Below are 21213 nucleotides of genomic sequence, written 5' to 3'. Positions count from 1 at the left end.
AAAATACTTCTTTTGTCTAATTAGTGATCATTTGTTCTCTGTTTTGGTGTAAATGAAAGTCCTATGTTGTCAATATAATAATGAAGTTCAATAATCTATAATAAGCAAGGTATGCATTTTGTGTTTTTAATTAAAACAATTGGTTTTTTTGTTGGTTAGTTCGCATATTGTGTTTTTAATCGTGAATAAAAGTAGCTCTTAGGTTTAAGAACTTTCTAACATCTATTTTAAAAATTGACACATGCAATATTTTATTGAGCATATAGGTATGAGCAATTATTTTTTGAAAGGCAAGGCTCTACACCATCCATTTCTTATAAGTTTATATTATTAGGGGTAAAATTGAATTGGTGAATGGAGCAATCAAGGGTGAGGATTTAACTTCGAGTTTTATGATTCTAACTCTGCTTGAAATGTGATATGCATAATTTGTTGAACTTATTTATAAACACTCTGAGATTTAATGAATATTTAAGTTAAAGATTATCTCACATTTTGAACAATATGCAAGTTTTTGTGTTGAAGTTCATATTGAGATGTAGAAATTCACTTTAATGAGCAGATGAGTTTATCGCTTTATGAGGAAATTTGTAGTTTTTAATGAGATGATGCATTGATGTTTTTAAAGATGATGCCAGAAACTTTACCTTTTACCGTTGTTAATTGTTGTAGGTTTGTTGTACAAGTTGTATCTCTTGGTTTTTAATTCTTTTGTTGTTATCCATTCACATGTTTCATATTCTTGAAAATGATCAATGCAATGATTTTCTTAAATCAACATTAACAGAGTAAGGAGTCAAACACATTAATTGCAATAAAATAATAATTGGACTTTTATGAAGAAACACATAGCTCGAACAAGCTACCTTCACAACTTAAATCTACAAAAAAATCTTAATATTTAATAATAGAAATGATAATAAATGTTGGAACTATAAAACAAACACCTAATAAGATATATTAATGTCAGGATTGTTAAAATGCGTATTTTTTTAGTTATTTACAAATCTTGGCTTTTATATTATAATAAATGTCATATTAATGCAAAATATTCATTTGAAAGTTACACAAACTCTTGATCTTTCAAGTAATTAACCAAAAATACTCGGTTTTTTTAACTTAATTAAATGTTTCACTTTAACCTCCTTAATTTGATTTATTTAATACATTAAAATCAATTGTTAGTCTAAGTTCAAACCAACTGTTTATTTTTCAACCAAATATATACATATAACTTATTGGTTAAAATAAAAATGGTTTTAAATCACAACCATAAATCAAAATATCATAAGATTATTTTTCTAATAGTTAAAAATTATGTATATCTTTAAATATAAAACCTAAACTAAAATGTATATTTAATTAAACGTCAATGTGAGACTAGCCCACTTAGTAGAAGTTTTTCTTTTAGATTGAAGGTCTTGCGTTTTAATCCGGACGTTGATGAATTTTATTAACTTGGTCATAGTAACTTCTAACAACTAAGCACTCGTGTCATAATATTAATAAGTAGTTGTATTAGAGTGACACTTGGCAAAAGAAGATTAAAACTATTTATTTATTATAATATATATATATATATATATATATATATATATATATATATATATATATATATATATATATATATATATATATATATAGAAGTAAGTTTAAATAAAAATAGTAAATAGTGTGAGAATGTAAAAACACTATATTTATGTTATTATTCTATAATGAATGGTGTATATGTGTATTGTTGAAGTATTTTTAATATGAATATTAACGTTTGATTATTCATATATTCATTAGAATGTAGTTATTCTATTATAAATTTATGTATGTGAATTTTTGTAGTAAATTCTAATTGTAGTATTAACATGTGATTATTCATTTATTTATTGTTGAATAAGAAAGCTGTGGATATAAAATTCATTATAGAATAATAACATAAAAATACTGTTTTTACGTTCTCACATTATTTACTGTTTTTATTTCAACTATATATATATATATATATATATATATATATATATATATATATATATATACATTAATTGCTTTCTTAAAATAACTAAAATGATTGGTCCATAATGAATCTTACATGTACACAATAGGTAGTAAAATCATTTGAACCTAACTCTCTCTCTCTCTCTCTCTATCTATATATATATATATATATATATATATATATATATATATATATATATAGAGAGAGAGAGAGAGAGAGAGAGAAAGAGAGACGGAGAGACTAGATCAAATGAGAATTTAAAAACTTAAGAAACCACATTTAAAATGAAACTGTTTTCTTCATAATATTTTTCAAAAAAATAAAACACACCAATATATTCCTCTTCTATTGATTAAGAGATTTTGGCCAAAACATTTTTTTTTTCATATGCGTATACTTTATATGCACATGTTATTACAGAAAAACCACACTTAAAATGAAACTTTTTTCTTCATAATATTTTTCAAAAAAATAAAACACACCAATATACTCCTCTTCTATTGATTAAGAGATTTTGGCGAAAACATTTTTTTTTCATATGCGTATACTTTATATGCACATGTTATTTTTTTAAATGAATTTCTTAGACGTAACTTATATGTATATTTGATTATGTATTTTTGGTGATATTATCTATTTGTGTGCGTATGTGTATTTGCTTTTGTGTATGCATATATAGGCATATGTAGTGGCGGACCTTAGTGGGGCATTTGGGGTCTCAGGCCACTGATTAATTTCCGGCATGCAGTCTAATTTTTTTTTTTTTTTGGTTTTTCTGTTAGGTGCAACCGTTTGAAGTACGAGGGACACCCCTACTAAAATAGTCTGCCTCCGCCACCGGGCATATGACCATATTTTTTTTTGCAAAACTCTTTCATCGCTTCTCTTAGACGTTGGAACAGTGTCTTGATGGCATATTCTTATTAAAAATTGTGTGTAGAAAATAAGTTCTCAATTTCTCACGGTATTTTGCTTCTAATTATAACTCAAGTCGCCGACAAAGGTTAGCAAAGTCGTCGTTAAAGGCAATAGTGATGACAAGTCGCCGATATTGCTCTGTCGCTATTGCTTAAAATGTCGCCGGTAATACCCTGCGTCACCGCTAATGCTCTTGTCGCTAGTAATAGCCTATGTCGCCACAAATATTCTTGTCACCGATAATTCCTTCTGTCGCACGTAATAACATTTTCCATTTTTTTAACCAACAATTTTGGGTGATAAAAAACCAATACATAACGAAATTAATGCAAAAAAAATACATAATAATATCTGATTAGGTACCAAATAGTGTGATAATTAATTTCATACAAAAATAAACAACCAAAGTTTTATAATTCCAACAAGTATCAAAGTGTAACGAGAAGTCTAACATACAAAACACAAACTAATTATCCGACGAACCATCGTCTTTGTTCCCGTCATTTCCTCCTTAATTGAAAAAACGCATAAAGTTCTTCCCTACACGTCGGGTCATTGAGCATTGCCTGAAGATTTTCTAACTACATATAAATAACAGCATATATAAACTTATAAGTTAAATTACCAAACATAACAAAAACTACCAAAGTACTTTTCAATTTCTTCTCACTTAAATTCATGAAATACCAAAAGTACATTGTTATTTCTTGGACTTGGGACAAAAACAAAATTGCCAAATCAACATGCATTTATTAATGCCAAAGTACAATGCTATTTTTAAAGTATGGACATAAAATCATTGAACATTGCTATTTCTTACATATAAAACATAAACACAATTACCAAATCAACATGCATTTATTGATCAGTATATAGATACATGAGACTTTGAAATTAAATAATCTATTTTTTGTGATGATGAACCTTAATTACAAGAAATACCAAAGTACATTGCTATTTCATGCACTTAGGAAAAAAACTCAATTACCAAATCAACATGCATTTATTGATGCCAAAGTACATTGCTATTTTTAAACTAAGACAAAAAAACCAAAGTACATTGCTATTTCTTGTACTTGGGACAAAAAACCAATTACCAAAGCTTTTAGCAAACAATTACTACAAACAAAATTTACCAAATCTACATGCATTTATTGAAATTAAATAATCTTGTTTTACCTGTGATGGTTGTGATGATTATAGTAGTGGCTGCGATGGTTGTGCAATCGTCGGTGGGATATCAGAAGCTTTTCGACTGATACCTCCGATATGGCCACGTCGTTCACCTAATATTCTCTTGAAAGTAGCTCTTTTTTCAGCATGTTTTAACTCTCTTTCACCTTCTGGCCCTTGCATTTGTTCTAGGAGCTCTTCTACTAACCAATTCGGTGTTTTTCAAATTTAATTAACAATTAAGTATATATAAACGCTTAATTATATGATAAATTATAATTAAATATTTACGTATTTCTGTTCCACCTCGACATTAACAAATACACCATTCTTATTGCTATGAGCCTTGCGAAATGTTTCCACTCTCTGTAGGTTCTATTTAACACTAAAAATTAGATTATATTTTAAATAAATAATTACACATATCGTACGTTACATTTTTATAGCAAGTACTATTATACAGGCTCGACCCCTATAGTTCACGGTCGCTTGCATTCCACAAACTTTTTTGTTCCTTTCCAATGCAGTTATGTATTCATCTGCTGGAAATACTCAACTACTTTCCTCCAATTATCAACATGCATATCATGTGTGTGTATGCGCGTGCGGGGGGGGGGGGGGGGGGGTGGGGGGGGTAATGCTCTCGGTATATCCTCATTCCCTCTGGCTTTCAAAAAATATTCTTTTGCATCAGCTTTATGCTCTTGATAACCTTTTAGCAAAGCCGCTTCAAAACTCTCTAACAACATAACAACGTCTTGACCCCGGGACAAACGATCCAAATCAAACTTTATATATAAAAAAAGTTAGCCAAGTAAAAACCAGGCACAACTAACCATATAAAATATTCTTATATAAATAATTTACCCCAAAATGTTGTTTTAATGTATCCTTTATAGCGAGAAAAACTTTTTTCCAAGTCCATTTATCAAAATGGACCATTCGACACATTATTTTCCCAACTTTACGTACAAACATGTCATTCAGCTCTCCTACGAGATCATATGTCATATCTCTATCATAGTCCATGTCAATTGGTTTGCCCTTGTTGTGTAAGAGCGCTCTTTCGAGCTTAATGTTTTTCGCTTTCCTTCTAACTCTCCTATGTGGCACACCTACAAATATAATTAACAATTATTAGAAACAATATTTTATAACAACTAAATAAATATAGTAAATAAAAATCCATAATAAGACTTACAATCCTGCTCATGATGACTATCACCTCTAGCTCCTGGAAAAGGTGGGTCCTCGACTCCATTACCCCCATTTCCAGGGACCATAAAAGCAGCCATGGTGTACAAAAACAAAAGTCATATCGATGCCATTTCCTAAAAAAATATAAGATATATAGATATACTTTCTATTATTTAAAACATTTTATTTATTTAATTTTTTTTCCAATTATAGCATTGTATTTTAAACAATTATATTATATTGTTTTCTATTGTAGTGGTCTACTTTATGTTTTTATTGCTAATAATAACATCCTATTTTATTTGTTTTTATTTTAAATCCACATTGTTCTTTTTTACAAAAAATAGCATCCTACTTTATTTGTTTATTTGATTGTTTTTTCAATAATAACATCCTACAGTAATAGCATCCTACTTTATTTGTTTTTTTTACAACACACATTGGTTTTTTATATACATACAATCCACATACGTATAAATTGCGTATAAATACAAATATACATACATAATGCCATGTTTTCATTCATACAAAATACACATTATACATACATACAATCCACATTTCATACATAGAAATACATATTATCCATAATTATACATACAAATACACATATACATACACTATACACACATACAATATTCCACATTCATGTTTTCATACATACAAATACACATTATACATACAATCACATACATATACCATAAAAATACATATAGATATATACCAAATATATACACATATGACAAATTTTACATTATATACACAAATAAACAAATTTTGCAAATAATCTCGAAATTAAAGGAGAAAGGAAACTTTGGTGGTCGGAAATGAACAATGTGGTGCAGTGGTGGTGGTGGTGGTAGTCGATCAAACAACTAAAAAAGTTGAACTTAATGATTTTTTTTTATTTAGTTTTGCAATTAGCTCAAAAATTATTTGAAAATCGACATTAAAAGAGAAAGAAAACGAGAAATGAGAAAACATTGCACCTTAATCGCTAGTATTGTGCCTTAGTCGCCGGATAAGACAACCTCGACGTACTAGCCATCGCCGGAAATACAATGGCCTTTGCCGGTTTTGTTAGTCGAAAATCGGAGGAAAACGAGAGAAAACCAAGAGAAATTGAAGTGTAAAGAGAAGGAAGTCAAGTTGTTGTGGTGTATCTGCGACATTTAATACTGGCGACGACAGATCAATAGCGCCGACAATTAGGAAATAGCGCCGACAATGAAAGAGGAAAAAAATTGCATTTTATTTTTCATCTATTAGTGGCGACACTTTAGTCGGTATTGGTGTCGCTGTTATTGATTAAACGAGACGGACGAACCAAACCCTTGAATCGTAGACAGATCGAACGGTCAGGGTTTGAAAGAACATCTTGACGTGGAAACTGGTTTTTCAGGTCATTACCGGTGATACTTTTACCGACGACAATGACTTTTAGGGTTTAGCTTAAGTCGCCGCTAAAAGTCATTGTCGCTGGTAAATGTGTCGCAGACAATGACTTGATTTCGTGTAGTGTGTGTGTGTGTGTGTGTGTGCGTATATATATATATATATATATATATATATATATATATATATGTATATATATATATATATATATATATATATATATATATATATATAATCAAGAACAAATAAGAATGAAATATCTTGTACGAAATGTAAGAAATACATCATTTGCGTATTTTCTAACAAAACAACAAAATAAAATCTTTGGATGATACAAAAATAACAATAGTTACAAAAAATAAATTCTGAAAAGACCAAAAATAAATTCTGAAAAAACGTCGATGATTCACTTTTTTACTGAATCAAGTGTGTGTGTGTATATATATATATATATATATATATATATATATATATATATATATATATATATATATATATATAGACTTAAGTTCAAATGTTTTCATTATCTATTGTGTGTATGTATGATTAATTCTGGACTAATCATTTTAATTATTTTAAGAAAGTAATTAATGCATATTAAGTGCTAAAGATGTAATTAATATCCATTATATCTTCAATATGTAATATTCATTAATAACTTTCTTAAAATAATTAAAATGATTGGTTAAGAATCAATCATAAATGCACACAATAGATAGTGAAAACAAAATAACCTAACCCTATATATATATATATATATATATATATATATATATATATATATATATATATATATATAAACTGTAAATAATTATGTTCACGTTATTTTATTAGAGGTGGGGGCATGTTATTTTATTATTGGTGAGTATGAGAAGAAATACATTGTCTTGAATGTGCATCATAACATAGAGGCGTACACCATGCTTTTGGTGCTATTAGTGGTGGGTGCATGGTGGTCCTGATAGCATCGATCTTCATGATAACAAAACACATACACCAATATCCGTTAAAAGGTAATCTTAAAAGAAAAATTAGCCAATGGTCTAAGTTTCTCAACCCTTCAATTTTGTTTAATATTAATAATTATCAAGTCACCTTTGTTCTTTCTTATTCATATCCCATGTACTTTTTATATATAAACACCACTTTTTCTATTTATAGTCATATTTTGGTGTAGTTCCTGATGCACGAGAAAGATTCGATGTATCTATGTTAATATTATATATAATAAACAAAGCAATACATAACAAAATAGGTTTATAATTTTATTAATTTAGTAACTTAATTATTTTAATAGTAATTAAGTTTACCAGAAGATTTCTAACACAATGGTTTCGTGTTGTCCTCTTTAATTATGATCGAGGCATTGGCGGAGCCAGAGTCAAAGTAAAGGGGTATCCCGAATCAATGGGTTCGGTTTCTTGGTTTTTCAGTTTTCCAAACTCGGTTTCGGGCTTAAACTCAAACTCATTAAAAGGTTTAACTTGTTGAGAATTGAGAAGTTTGTGTTGCTTATATAGCAGATGTATAGGGGCTATGTTTCATGTTATAGCCGATGTAAGACAATTTTAGAATTATAAGAAATAAGAAATAAGTTGAAAGGATATAGGATAGAAACTAATAAACAAAAAAATACACCTATTGTCAAGGCCATGATTCAAACTTCCGACCTCCAGAAAAACGGCATATCATCATAACCAACTAAACGAACTAGAACTTTTGTTATTTTTTCGCAAAAGACATTTATATTGAGGAACGCAACATAAATGAAATTTTTCGAAAAAAATTATACTACTGAAATATTTTTGAGGGGCATCCCGGGATATCCCGGGATCCAATGTAGATCTGCCAATGGATCGAGGGTTCAAATCTTTTTTTTAGAGCATAAATAAAACTAGAAATAATTTAAAAGTATATTGAATTCAGCATTCTAAAAAAATAATATTATATTTTATTATTTATTAGCCGACTTAGATAGCATAATAAAATCATTTATTATTTTATCTATTTGATTGTTTTATATACTTCAATGACTAATCAAATTAAAAATACATTGCACCTTTTTTGTAACTGGGAAATCTGAAGAAAAAAAAATAAAAAAATAAAAAAAAATACTTATATTTTGGTTCTATCGACAAAAATATCACTGTAATTTTATTATTATCATTTTTTTATTTTTTCTAACAACTAGAACCAATTATTAATTGCAATTTGACTTAATTTGTAGGTTACCGCAAACAATAATAGGTTTTGATGGATAAATTGTAAACAAAATATCAATGGTGGCTATTTTGTCAATAAGGTAAAATATAATTTATTTTTTTCGCATAATAGTTTTTAACATCAAGTCATATTTTAAGATTAGGAAGGTATTTGGGATTTCAAACTGAACATCAAAAAGATTTTAGGCAAATGAATTACTGACTTATGGTGGTGAAAAAAATGAGGTTTTAAAAAAGTGTTTAGATTAGATTTTGTGATGAGGAAAGTCACTAAGTTACTAAATTGTTTTTAAAAAAAAACGTTTTTCTTAAGTTATACATGTTTTAAGAAGTATTCGATTTTTACAACCAAAATAGTTATAAGGAGTTTTGAAAAGTAAGAAAATATAACTTATTGAAATCTTATTTATTTATTTATTATTATTATTTTGTTGAAACACCCTCTAAATTATAATATATTAATGTTGAAACAACTATTACAATTTATTTTACTTTTTAATATATGATAAATTGATAATAAATAAATTACACTTCTGTTTAAAAAAAATACAAAAACCAATTAAAATGTAAAAATATATTGTTATGAAATGTATCTGTCACCTTTTGATGATGAAACTAAATCAAAAATTGATACAAAATATATATCTACATACCAAGTACTCAGTTGAAAACAGTATATAAATTCATCCATAGATCGATTAAAAAGATGCAAAACAATAAGGTCTGCATGGCATAGAAGCTATATGTGATAACTAAAAATAAGTATTCTTAATTTCTATAGATTATAGATTACAATATAACACATTGATACAAATATGTCTATAATTTTAAAATTTTAAACAATAAACATCATATGGTCTTCTTTCTCTCTTGGATTTTTATAATGATTACAAATGTAAACAGTGGTTTCATAATTGTCAACAAACCTATTTATGCAACTGATAAAAAAAAATGTTCTACAGTTCATCTTCATTTTAATCGTGTTTTTTCATACACACAGTAACATCCGGGTTCCCAGGTATTATTTCTTATTCATTTATTTTTGGATTTTGAGAGGGGACTCGGCGATTTGGCGTATAAACTCACCAAGTATGGTCGCGGATGTCCACGCGGATTCGCGTCTGGACTCGGCGAGTCCAAGTGGTGGACTCGGCGAATCCACATTTTTTAATGAAACCCTAATTTCATGGGTTTGGGACCTATTTAAAGGCCCTTAGGGCCGTCATTTGCATCTATCAGTCCCTTGAGAGAAACCCTAGAGCACTTGAGCATTTTGAGAGAGAGAGGAGGCCATTGTTAACATTTGAAGCTTTGTTTAGCAAGGAAAAGGAGGTTTTAGCCAAGAGGAAGCAAGGGAGGTGGACATCCTGCGATTTTGGAGCTCAGAGCATCACTTTAGAGGTAATATCTCAGCTCCCCTTCTGTTGTTATGATGATGATGTGGATTTAGGGTTTCTTGGACCCTTTATTGACTAGTTTTGAGGCCAATCTGTCCCTATGTGCGATGAGGTATTAGATCTGGATCCATTGAGGTCTAGAGGGCTTTACTCTTCAAGCTTTATGAAGATCATTGGGGGTTTTGACCATGGGTTGTGATAAATGGGGCTAAAACATCATATAAGAGCAAATAAAGGTTGTTTGTGTGTCAAGATCCGAACTTTACGTGATTATCATGCTTGGAGAGGCTAGATCTATGATTTGATGGAGCAGATCTAACCTCAGAAGTCGTCTTTAATTTGTGCATGGCATGAACTCGCCGAGTTGTTCTTGGGACTCGGCGAGTAGTTTGAAGGTTTCCCGTTAATCAGTTAGTGAGTGGACTTGTCGAGTTGAGGGAATGACTCGGTGAGTCAGGGTGAGTCAGGTGTCTGAGTTCGAGTTGGAACTCGCCGAGTTGTTCTTGGGACTCGGCGAGTTGAGTCAGGGTGGCCCCGTGATTCTTGCCAGGTGGAACTCGTCGAGTCGGGGAAACACTCGACGTGCCAAGAGAAGGTTCAAGAGAGAGTCGGTGGACACGTATAGACTCGCCGAGTCGGGTCAAAGTTGACCGTTGACCTTGTGGACTTTTAGGGTTGAGTGTAGTTGTATTTATGGGAATATTTGCTTTATGTGATTAGGCGGAGGCTAGGTCACATTTCTACCGAGGCAGATACTTACCGAGATATCAAAGGTGAGTCTTCTCACTATACTGTACCTAGAAGGGTACCTATGTGTGACCGTAAGGTCTTGTATGCTATGAGTTGCATGTTTTGTATGCGCTATGTATACGATATGTATGCTATGTATGATATGGGCCAGAAGGCATTATGACATGGACCGGAAGGTCAGGGAGTCATGGACCGGAAGGTCAACACGAGTAGGACCGGAAGGTCTACTGGGACTGGAACGGAAGTCCCCTGAAACACATGGACCGGAAGGTCGTGTGGAGTATGGCCTGGAAAGGCGTATGTGTGTAAGGGTATTTTGGGGAACTCACTAAGCTTTTATGCTTACAGTTGTTGTGTTTTGTGTTTCAGGTACTAGCGATGACCGTGGGAAGGCGCGGACGTGATGCGTACACACTAGAGAGAGGATTTGATTTTTCTGATCTTGGGATACGATATGTTTTGATAACTATTACCGGATATTTTGTAAAACTTTTTATATGAAAATGGTTGTGTCAAAAAAGAAAATTTTGTTTTGAAATTTACGTTGTTACAAGTTGGTAGCAAAGCGTTGGTTTGAGGGATTCGGATGCATCTTCGGGCGCATCTGAACTCAAACTGAGGATTTGAGGAAAATTTTGATAATAAAATAAAATTTTTGAAAAAAAAAGTAAAGAGTTTTGAGAAAAACAGAGAAGAGTCGTGTGTACGATCAGCCAGCGCCCGAACGGTGACTCCCCAAAAGTACCCTTACATTATGTGTTATGAGATATGTTATGTTACATTATGCATGCTAGAGTAGGCTAGGTATACATATTAGGACTAGAGTGGCCTGATTTGTGATGCCTTAGCCTAGGAGATTTCTGCTGCTGAGATGCTTTGAGAACGAGTAGATAGCAGTTAGGAGATCATGAGAATAGAGTACTCGTAATCCAAGATCCAAGGAGGAGGACTTGGAGTGAATGCTGATGCGGTGTGGTCAGTAGTATTGGGCCCGTAATACTTAAGACACCGGATTAGTAGGCATTCCAAGTATGAATCTTTTGGACAACGGAGGCCGAGTAGGGTGGCGTCATCGAGTATGATTATGCTCGATCGAGCCTCTGATAAATTTTTTGTTGTATTTCAGAGAGGCATCATGTTTGGGACACGCCACAGACCTGAGACGAGCGGTGTGAGTGAAGAGAAGCTTCGTCAGATGATCCACGATGAGGTGGCTGCGGCGATTAGGGCCGAGATTCCGGAGATGTTTGGGTCTATCAAGACCACACTGTTGGAGACTTTTGATGAGCAGTACGCCGCGGTGACTGAGGCCGCAGCCGCTGCAGCTACAGCAGTTGTGGCTGCTGCCAGGCCTCAGGGAAGTGACTCGTTGTTGTTCCGGGAGTTTAGCAACACGAAGCCACCTAAGTTTGATGGGACGCAGGATCCGATTGATGCGATGAGATGGATTGCTGACATTGAGGGATGCTTCTATACGTGTTCATGTCCGGAGCATCTGAGGGTGCGGTTCGCTTTGAACCAGCTTCGCTTAGGAGTGAAGGATTGGTGGAAGTTTGTGACAGCGAACTTCACTCTTGCGGAGATTTCAGCGGTGACCTGGGAGAGGTTCACCATCATGTTCAGAGACGAGTACGTTCCCCCGGTGGAGAGGGAACGACTGGTTCAGGAGTTCTTGACCCTCAAGCAGGGTAATGATTCGGTTGTTGTGGTCACTCAGAAGTTTCATGAGAGGGCGATGTTCTGCCCTGAGCAGGTGTCTTCTGAGCAGGCTCGGATGAGCCGGTATTTGGGTATTCTGAGGAGGGACATTCGGGAGTTCGTGTCGAACTCAACGTACCGGAAATTTGCTGAGCTCCAGGCAAATGCCCGGAAGAGGGAGATTGAGTTGGAGACTCAGGCCAGGGAGGAGGCCGAGTCTCAGAGGATGGATCGGCGGCCGGCTCAGTCTCAGCCGGCAGCCAAGCGGACCAAGTCCGCCGATTCGAGGACTGGAGGCCAGAAGGGCCACACTTGCGGAAAGTGCGGCAAGGGTCATGAGGGGGCCTGTCGATCGGGTGCTTGCTACAAATGTGGCAAGGAGGGGCATATCGCCAGGGATTTCCCCAAGGGATTTACGGTTTGCTTCCATTGCAACCGGACCGGCCATCGGAAGGCCGAGTGCCCTCAGCTACACCAGGGATCAACGCAGGGATCTGGGCCTGCTTCTAGGGTTACCGAGGTTCGACCGGTGAAGGCCGAGGCTCCTAAGGCTCGTGGGAGAGCTTTTCAGTTGACCGCGGAGGAAGCTCGCGCGACGCCTGATGTTGTGGCTGGTATGTATTTTGTATTTTATCTTTTGCTTATGATGTTGTGCTTATATGATGATATGCGTAGGTACTTTTCTTGTGAGTTCTGTACCTGCTTTGGTGTTATTTGACTCGGGTGCGGGTCGGTCATTTGTTTCCTTGGCATTTAGTCAGCATATTAGTATCCGTCGAGAGATGTTGAGTCGACCTCTGCAAGTTTCCATAGCTGATGAGCGAGTAGTGTATGCATCGTAGGTGATTCGAGGGTGTATCCTTGAGATCTTCGGTGTGGAGTTCCCGATAGATCTGGTCCCGATTGCGATGAGGGATGTGTGTGTTATAGTGGGCATGGATTGGTTGAGCCGATTTGGAGCCGTTATAGATTGCGAGCGTCGGTTGGTGACGATACGAGACCCTAGTGGGGGAGTTCTTACGGTGTACGGCGAGGCTACACGTACGGGGTCAACATTTTGTTCGGCCGCCATAGCGAGACAGAGTCTACAACAGGGCTGTAGAGTATTTGTGGCATATGTGATGGATGCGAGGGTTGTTTCAGAGGGTTCGAAGTCGGTTGATGAGGTTCCGATAGTGCGTGAGTTCCCGGATGTGTTTCTAGAGGAATTGCCAGGTGTGCCTCTGGAGAGGCAGGTAGAGTTCAGTATTGAGTTGGTTCCGAGAGCTGCGCCTATCGCTAAGGCGCCTTATCGCCTTGCGCCTCTGGAGATGCAGGAGTTATCCTCGCAGCTTCAGGAGCTGCTGGGAAAGGGGTTTATCAGGCTGAGTAGCTCACCTTGGGGAGCGCCGGTCCTTTTTGTCAAGAAGAAGGATGGTTCACAGCGGATGTGTATTGATTACCGGGAGTTGAACAAGTTGACGGTCAAGAACCGTTACCCATTGCCGAGGATCGATAATTTGTTCGATCAGCTGCAGGGAGCATCTTGGTTCTCCAAGATTGATTTGAGGTCTGGGTATCATCAGGTGAGGGTGCAGGAGGAGGACGTCCCAAAGACATCATTCCGGACTCGTTATGGGCATTATATACGAGTTCATGGTGATGCCTTTTGGACTCACCAACGCACCGATGGTGTTCATGGATCTCATGAACAGGGTGTGCAGACCGATGTTGGATCGCTCGGTGATCGTGTTCATCGACGACATATTGGTGTATTCGTGATCCAGAGAGCAGCATGAGGAGCATTTGAGAGAGATCATTGGAGTCCTGAGATCGGAGAGGCTGTATGCCAAATTCTCCAAGTGTGAGTTCTGGTTGCGGGAGGTTCAGTTCTTGGGACACCTCGTCAACCAGAATGGGATATTGGTCGATCCGGCCAATATTGAGGCAGTCATGAGGTGGGAGGTGCCAAGGTCACCCACCGAGATCAGGAGCTTTCTAGGATTGGCCGGCTATTATCGGACATTTATTAAGGATTTCTCCAAGATCGCTGTGCCACTAACCAAGATGACCCGGAAGGGTGTTGCATTTTCATAGGGTCCGGAGCAGCAAACTTCATTTGAGATACTTCGCCAGAAGTTATGCGAGGCCCCAGTGTTAGCTCTTCCGGAAGGGATGGAGGATTTTGTGGTATATTGTGATGCATCGATATCCGGATTGGTAACGGTGCTTATGAAGATGGGGCATGTGATAGCGTATGCATCTAGGCAGCTTAAGCCTCATGAGTCGAGATATCCCACTCATGACATGGAGCTGGGAGTGGTAGTGTTCACTCTCAAGATCTAGCGACATTATTTGTACGACGTTCGGTGTATGATATACACGGATCACAAGAGCTTGAAGTATTTGATGGATCAGCCCAACCTGAATATGTGCCAGAGAAGGTGGTTGGACGTGGTCAAGGATTATGATTGTGAGATCCTGTACCACCCAGGCAAGGCTAATGTGGTAGCCGATGCATTGAGCCGTAGGGCGGAGGGTGCCCCAATTCGAGATGCTTGCTTGAGATTGACAGTGATAACCCCGGTGTTGGATGCTATCCGTGGGGCCCAGGCTGAGGCTGTGAGGTCAGAAAACCAAAAGAGAGAGTAAGTTGTCGGGCTGGTTCGGAATTCGTTGCCGATAGCCGGGGGCTTATGACCTTTCAGGGTCGGATATGGGTACCATCCGTGGGCGGAATGCATACCATCTTATTGGAAGAGGCTCATCGATCGAAATTCTCAATCCATCTCGGGGCCACTAAGATGTATTTGGACCTGAAGAAGGATTATTGGTGGCCCGGTATTAAGAGGGAGGTCGCATGGTTTGTAGAGAGATGCTTGACTTGCGGCAGGGTTAACGCCGAGCACCAGCGTCCACATGGTAAACTGCAACCATTAGAGATTCCCGAGTGGAAATGGGAACAGATTACCATGGATTTCATCACCAAATTGCCAAGGACCGCGAGGGGTGTCGATGCAATTTGGGTGATTGTGGACAGGTTGACGAAGAGCGCTCACTTTCTTGCTATCAGTGAGAGCTCTTCTGCTGAGAGGCTGGCAGAGTTGTATGTGAGGGAGGTGGTATCGCGGCATGGAGTTCCGATCTCGATTTTTTTCAGACCGAGATGTGTGATTTACTTCCAGATTTTAGAAGAAGTTTCGCGAGGAGTTAGGTACGAGGCTGCATTTCAGTACCGCATACCACCCACAGACGGACGGGCAGAGTGAGCGGACGATTCAGACGCTCGAGGATATGCTTTGGGCATGTGTATTGGATTCCAGAGGGAGTTGGGACACGTATTTGCCCTTGGCGGAGTTTTCTTATAACAACAACCATCATTCGAGCATTGGCATGCCGCTTTTTGAGTTGTTGTATGGGAGGAGGTGTCGAACCCCCATTTGTTGGGGAGAAGTAGGGCAGCATATGATGGGAAACACCGAGATTGTGCTTCAGACGACAAAGCAGATCCAGCAGGTCAGACAGAGGTTGTTGACCGCTCAGAGTCGGTAGAAGAGTTATGCGGACAAACGCCGGTCCGAGCTCGAGTTTCAGGTCGGCGACTTTTTGCTCCTGAAGGTCTCTCCTTGGAAAGGAGTGATCTGATTCAGGAAGAGGGGCAAGTTGGGGCCCCGATATATTGGTCCTTTCAGGGTGATCGCGAGGATAGGCAGGGTAGCCTATAGTTTGGAGTTGCCAGCAGAGTTGGGTCAGATTCATGACACTTTTCACGTGTCGCAGCTGCGGAAGTGTATAGTCGACGAGTCGACAGTAGTGCCATTAGAGGATATTCAGGTGGATGCGAGCTTGAATTATGCTGAGAGACCAGTGGCTATCAGGGATCGGAAGATCAAGGTTTTGAGGAACAAGGAAGTGCCTCTGGTGCAGGTCCAGTGGCAGCATCGGAAAGGGTCAGAGTTGACTTGGCAACCGGAGCGTGAGATGCGGCAGCAACATCCAGAGTTGTTTTCAGAGTGAGACTTCGAGGGCGAAGTCTGATTCTAGTGGGGGAGAATTGTAACATCCGGGTTCCCAGGTATTATTTCTTATTCAATTATTTTTTGATTTTGAGAGGGGACTCGGCGAGTTGGCGTATAAACTCGCCGAGTATGGTCGCGGATGTCCACGCGGATTCGCGTATGGACTCGGCGAGTCCAAGGGGTGGACTCGGCGAGTCCACACTATTTAATGAAACCCTAATTTCATGGGTTTTGGACCTATTTAAAGGCCCTTAGGGCCGTCATTTGCATTTATCAATCCCTTGAGAGAAACCCTAGAGCACTTGAGCGTTTTGGTAGAGAGAGGAGGCCATTGTTAACATTTGAAGCTTTGTTTAGCAAGGAAAAGGAGGTTTTAGCCAAGAGGAAGCAAGGGAGGTGGACAACCTGCGATTATGGAGCTCAGAGCATCACTTTAGATGTAATATCTCGGCTCCCCTTCTGTTGTTATGATGATGATGTGGATTTAGGGTTTCTTGGACCTTTTATTGACTAGTTTTGAGGCCAATCCATCCCTATGTGCGATGAGGCATTAGATCTGGATCCATTGAGGTCCAGAGGGCTTTACTCTTCAAGCTTTATGAAGATCATTGGGGGTTTTGACCATGGGTTGTGATAAATGGGGCTAAAACATCATATAAGAGCAAATAGAGGTTGTTTGTGTGTCAAGATCCAAACTTTACGTGATTATCATGCTTGGAGAGGCTAGATCTATGATTCGATGGAGCAGATCTAACCTCAGAAGTCGTCTTTAGTTTTTGCATGGCATGAACTCGCCGAGTTGTTCTTGGGACTCGGAGAGTACTTTGAAGGTTGTCCGTTAATCACTTAGTGAGTGGACTTGTCGAGTTGGGGGAATGACTCGGTGAGTCAGGGTGAGTCAGGTGTCTGAGTTCGAGTTGGAACTCGCCGAGTTGTTCTTGGGACTCGGCGAGTTGAGTCGGGGTGGCCCCGTGATTCTTGCCAGGTGGAACTTGTCGAGTCGGGGAAACACTCGACGTGCCAAGAGAGAGTCAGTGGACACATATAGACTCGCCGAGTCGCCCTAGTGCACTCGTCGAGTCGGATCAAAGTTGACCGTTGACCTTGTGGACTTTTAGGGTTGAGTGTAGTTGTATTTATGGGAATATTTTCTTTATGTGATTAGGCAGAGGCTAGGTCACATTTCTACCGAGGCAGAGACTTACCGAGATATCAGAGGTGAGTCTTCTCACTATACTGTACCTAGAAGGGTACCTATGTGTGACCGTAAGGTCTTGTATGCTATGAGTTGCATGTTTTGTATGCGTTATGTATATGATATGTATGCTATGTATGATATGGGCCGGAAGGCATTATGACATGGACCGGAAGGTCAACACGAGTAGGACCGGAAGGTCTACGGGGACTGGGACGGAAGTCCCCTGAAACACATGGACCGGAAGGTCGTGTGGAGTATGGCCTAGAAAGGCATATGTGTGTAAGGGTATTTTGGGGAACTCACTAAGCTTTTATGCTTACAGTTGTTGTGTTATGTGTTTCAGGTACTAGCGAGGACCGTGGGAAGGCGTCGGCGTGATGCGTACACACTAGAGAGAGGATTTGATTTTTGTGATCTTGGGATACGATATGTTTTGATAACTATTACCGGATATTTTGTAAAACTTTTTATATGAAAATGGTTGTGTCAAAAAAGAAAATTTTGTTTTGAAATTTACGTTGTTACACACACCAACCACATTAAGATTTTTCAACCAAGTACTTGATATGTGGATGTATTTCGTATCAAATTTTGATTTGGTTCCATCATACAAAACTGACGATATATTTCATAATTATGTATCTTTACATTTTAATCAGCTTTTATATTTTATTAAATAGAAGTATAATTGAAAATTGTATTTTATTTATTATCATATATTAAAAATCAAACAAATAGTAATGTTTGTTTCAACAAAAATAGATGATAATTTAATCTTTAAATAGATAAGACTTAGGTTAAAAATTATTTTGCATTGAAAAAAATTACTTATTATTTGGCCTATTGACAAAAAAAGCCACCATTGATATTTTATTTTATAATTTAACCATCGAAACCTGCTATTGTTTGCGGTAACCTACAACTTGAGCGAAATTGCAAGTGATATTCAGTTCTAATGGTTAAATTGCAAAAAAAAAAAAAAAAAAAAAAACGATGTTACTTTTTTATGAGTGGAATGAAAATGCAATGACATTATTTTTAATTTTTAACATTTTTTTTTGTAGATTTCCCTTTGTAATTTACCCACCTATAAACTAATTGTAGCATGACAAGTGGCATGGCCATGTGAATTTATTAGGAAAAGTCATAAAGTTATGGGTTATGTCTTTGAGACTACTACCAAAATCCTAAAATTTATGCCAACCAAAAAGGTTTCCAAAATACCTACGACATATGGAGTAAGAAGTTTCCTTCACAAGCATATTTAAAAGTTTAGGTTGTGAGGCTTATATTTGTATTGCAACTTAAGAAAAATTGAAACCCAAATCATAGAAGTATTATTTTGTTAGATATTTTATCGGATAATTTGGATATTACTTATATAAACTATTTTAGAACAAGTTTTAAGGGAGTTGATATCTAAAAAGGCTAGCGCGAGCTAGAGTGATCTTGAGGAAACTTAAAAGTCAGTCAACAATAAACATGACGTTGTAAATAACTCTGAAAAGAGATTGAAAATCCATTGAACATCGACAAAGAGTTACTAAGGAACCTAACCTAGAATCACCTCATATATGTAAGTTTAATACAATATGCCATGCACCAAAAAAATATGGATTACTCATTTCTAATGTTTATATGTACTCTATGGTAGATTATGATGAACCTACCACTTATCTGGAAGAAATATCCGACCATGAGTCTACTAACTGGAAGGAGGTTATGGAAAGCAAGATAAATTTCATGTATGATAATCAAGTATGAAACTTGGTTGATCATTCACCTAATTAAAAACTAGTTTGTTGCAAATAGATCTGTAAGAATAAAACTAACATGGATGACAAGTTACACACGTACAAAGCCAAACTATGGAAAAGGTTTACATGTAAACTCATGGTGTAGACTATGTTTAACTTTTTTTCACTAGTGGTTGTGTTAAAGCTATCATCATACCAATTTTCATCAAAACATTTCATGACCATGAAATATGACAAATTCTTAACTGGTAATCTTTCTATGTGTGTGCTTATGATACAACTTAATGGTGTTGTACATCATAAGCATTCAAATAGTGTATTTAATATTCAAAAGTCCATTTACGAACTAAAAAATCATCCCATAGTTGGAATTTTTGTTTCAATAAAAATATCAAAGAGTTTGTTTTGCTAGGAGTAAAGATGAACCATTTGTACATGTCAGGCTTACTGTGAATATTGTAGTCTACATTGCATTGTATGTTGATCACATACCTCTCATATGAAATGATGTCCCCATTTTTCGAAGTGCAAAATATTAGCTAGAAATTTTTTTCTCTAAAAGATGTAGAAGAGGTAGCATACATACTGGCATCAAAATCTATAAAGATAGATATAGATGCGTCATTGCGTTAGGCTATAATACATACATATATACGGTGTTCAAGAAATTCAATACATAGGATTCCAAGAAGAGGTCCATACATATGAAACATGGTTTGGGATTGACTAGAGCTTGATGTCCCAGTTCCACCGAAGAGGTTGATATAATAAGAGGATTCATATGTGCTTTAGTCGTGGGATCGATCATTTATACAATGATATGACGTGTGCTTTAAGCATGCCAAGTCAATATTAGGCTAATCTTGGCGAGGCCCATTATATATAGGACAATCAAGAGCTTTCTCAAATATTTGAGAAGAACAAACAACTTGTTTTTGATCTATGGTATTGAGGAATAACTCATAATAAAGGGTTATGTAGTAGACAAGCTTCCAAATTGATAGAGATGGATTCCATTCACAATAAAAATTCATGGTTTTACTAAACAAAGAATAATACTAGTAGAGTTGCATCAAACATGACTTGGTTTTAATATTGCATTTCATTTAGTTGTTCTGATGTGTTGGGAACTTATATATAAACGACTATATCTGATATAATGATTATCATGGTGAGAACTTAATATACGTCAAGAGCAGTTATATTAATGTTGGAAGGACACTAGAAATTGGCAAAATTGATCTCAATATACCTTTGATGATACGACTTGACATCGTTTTAAAAAAGTATCATTTAGGACTCACCATCAAATGTGAGGCGAAACAACAACCAAGCCAACAATAGAGTTGTTCCAAGCCATGTGCCAAGCAACTACTGTAAACGAAAAATGAGATTGCGACGAAAAAAACATTAGGGTTTTCTTCATTGTGTATGAACTTGTTATGACAAAAATTAGTGTTTATATATATATATATATATATATATATATATATATATATATATATATATATATTCTATGT

This window comes from Lactuca sativa, chromosome 4 (genome assembly GCF_002870075.4).
Source record: "Lactuca sativa cultivar Salinas chromosome 4, Lsat_Salinas_v11, whole genome shotgun sequence".
NCBI classification, from domain to species: domain Eukaryota; kingdom Viridiplantae; phylum Streptophyta; class Magnoliopsida; order Asterales; family Asteraceae; genus Lactuca; species Lactuca sativa.
This window is presented reverse-complemented; position numbering follows the sequence as displayed.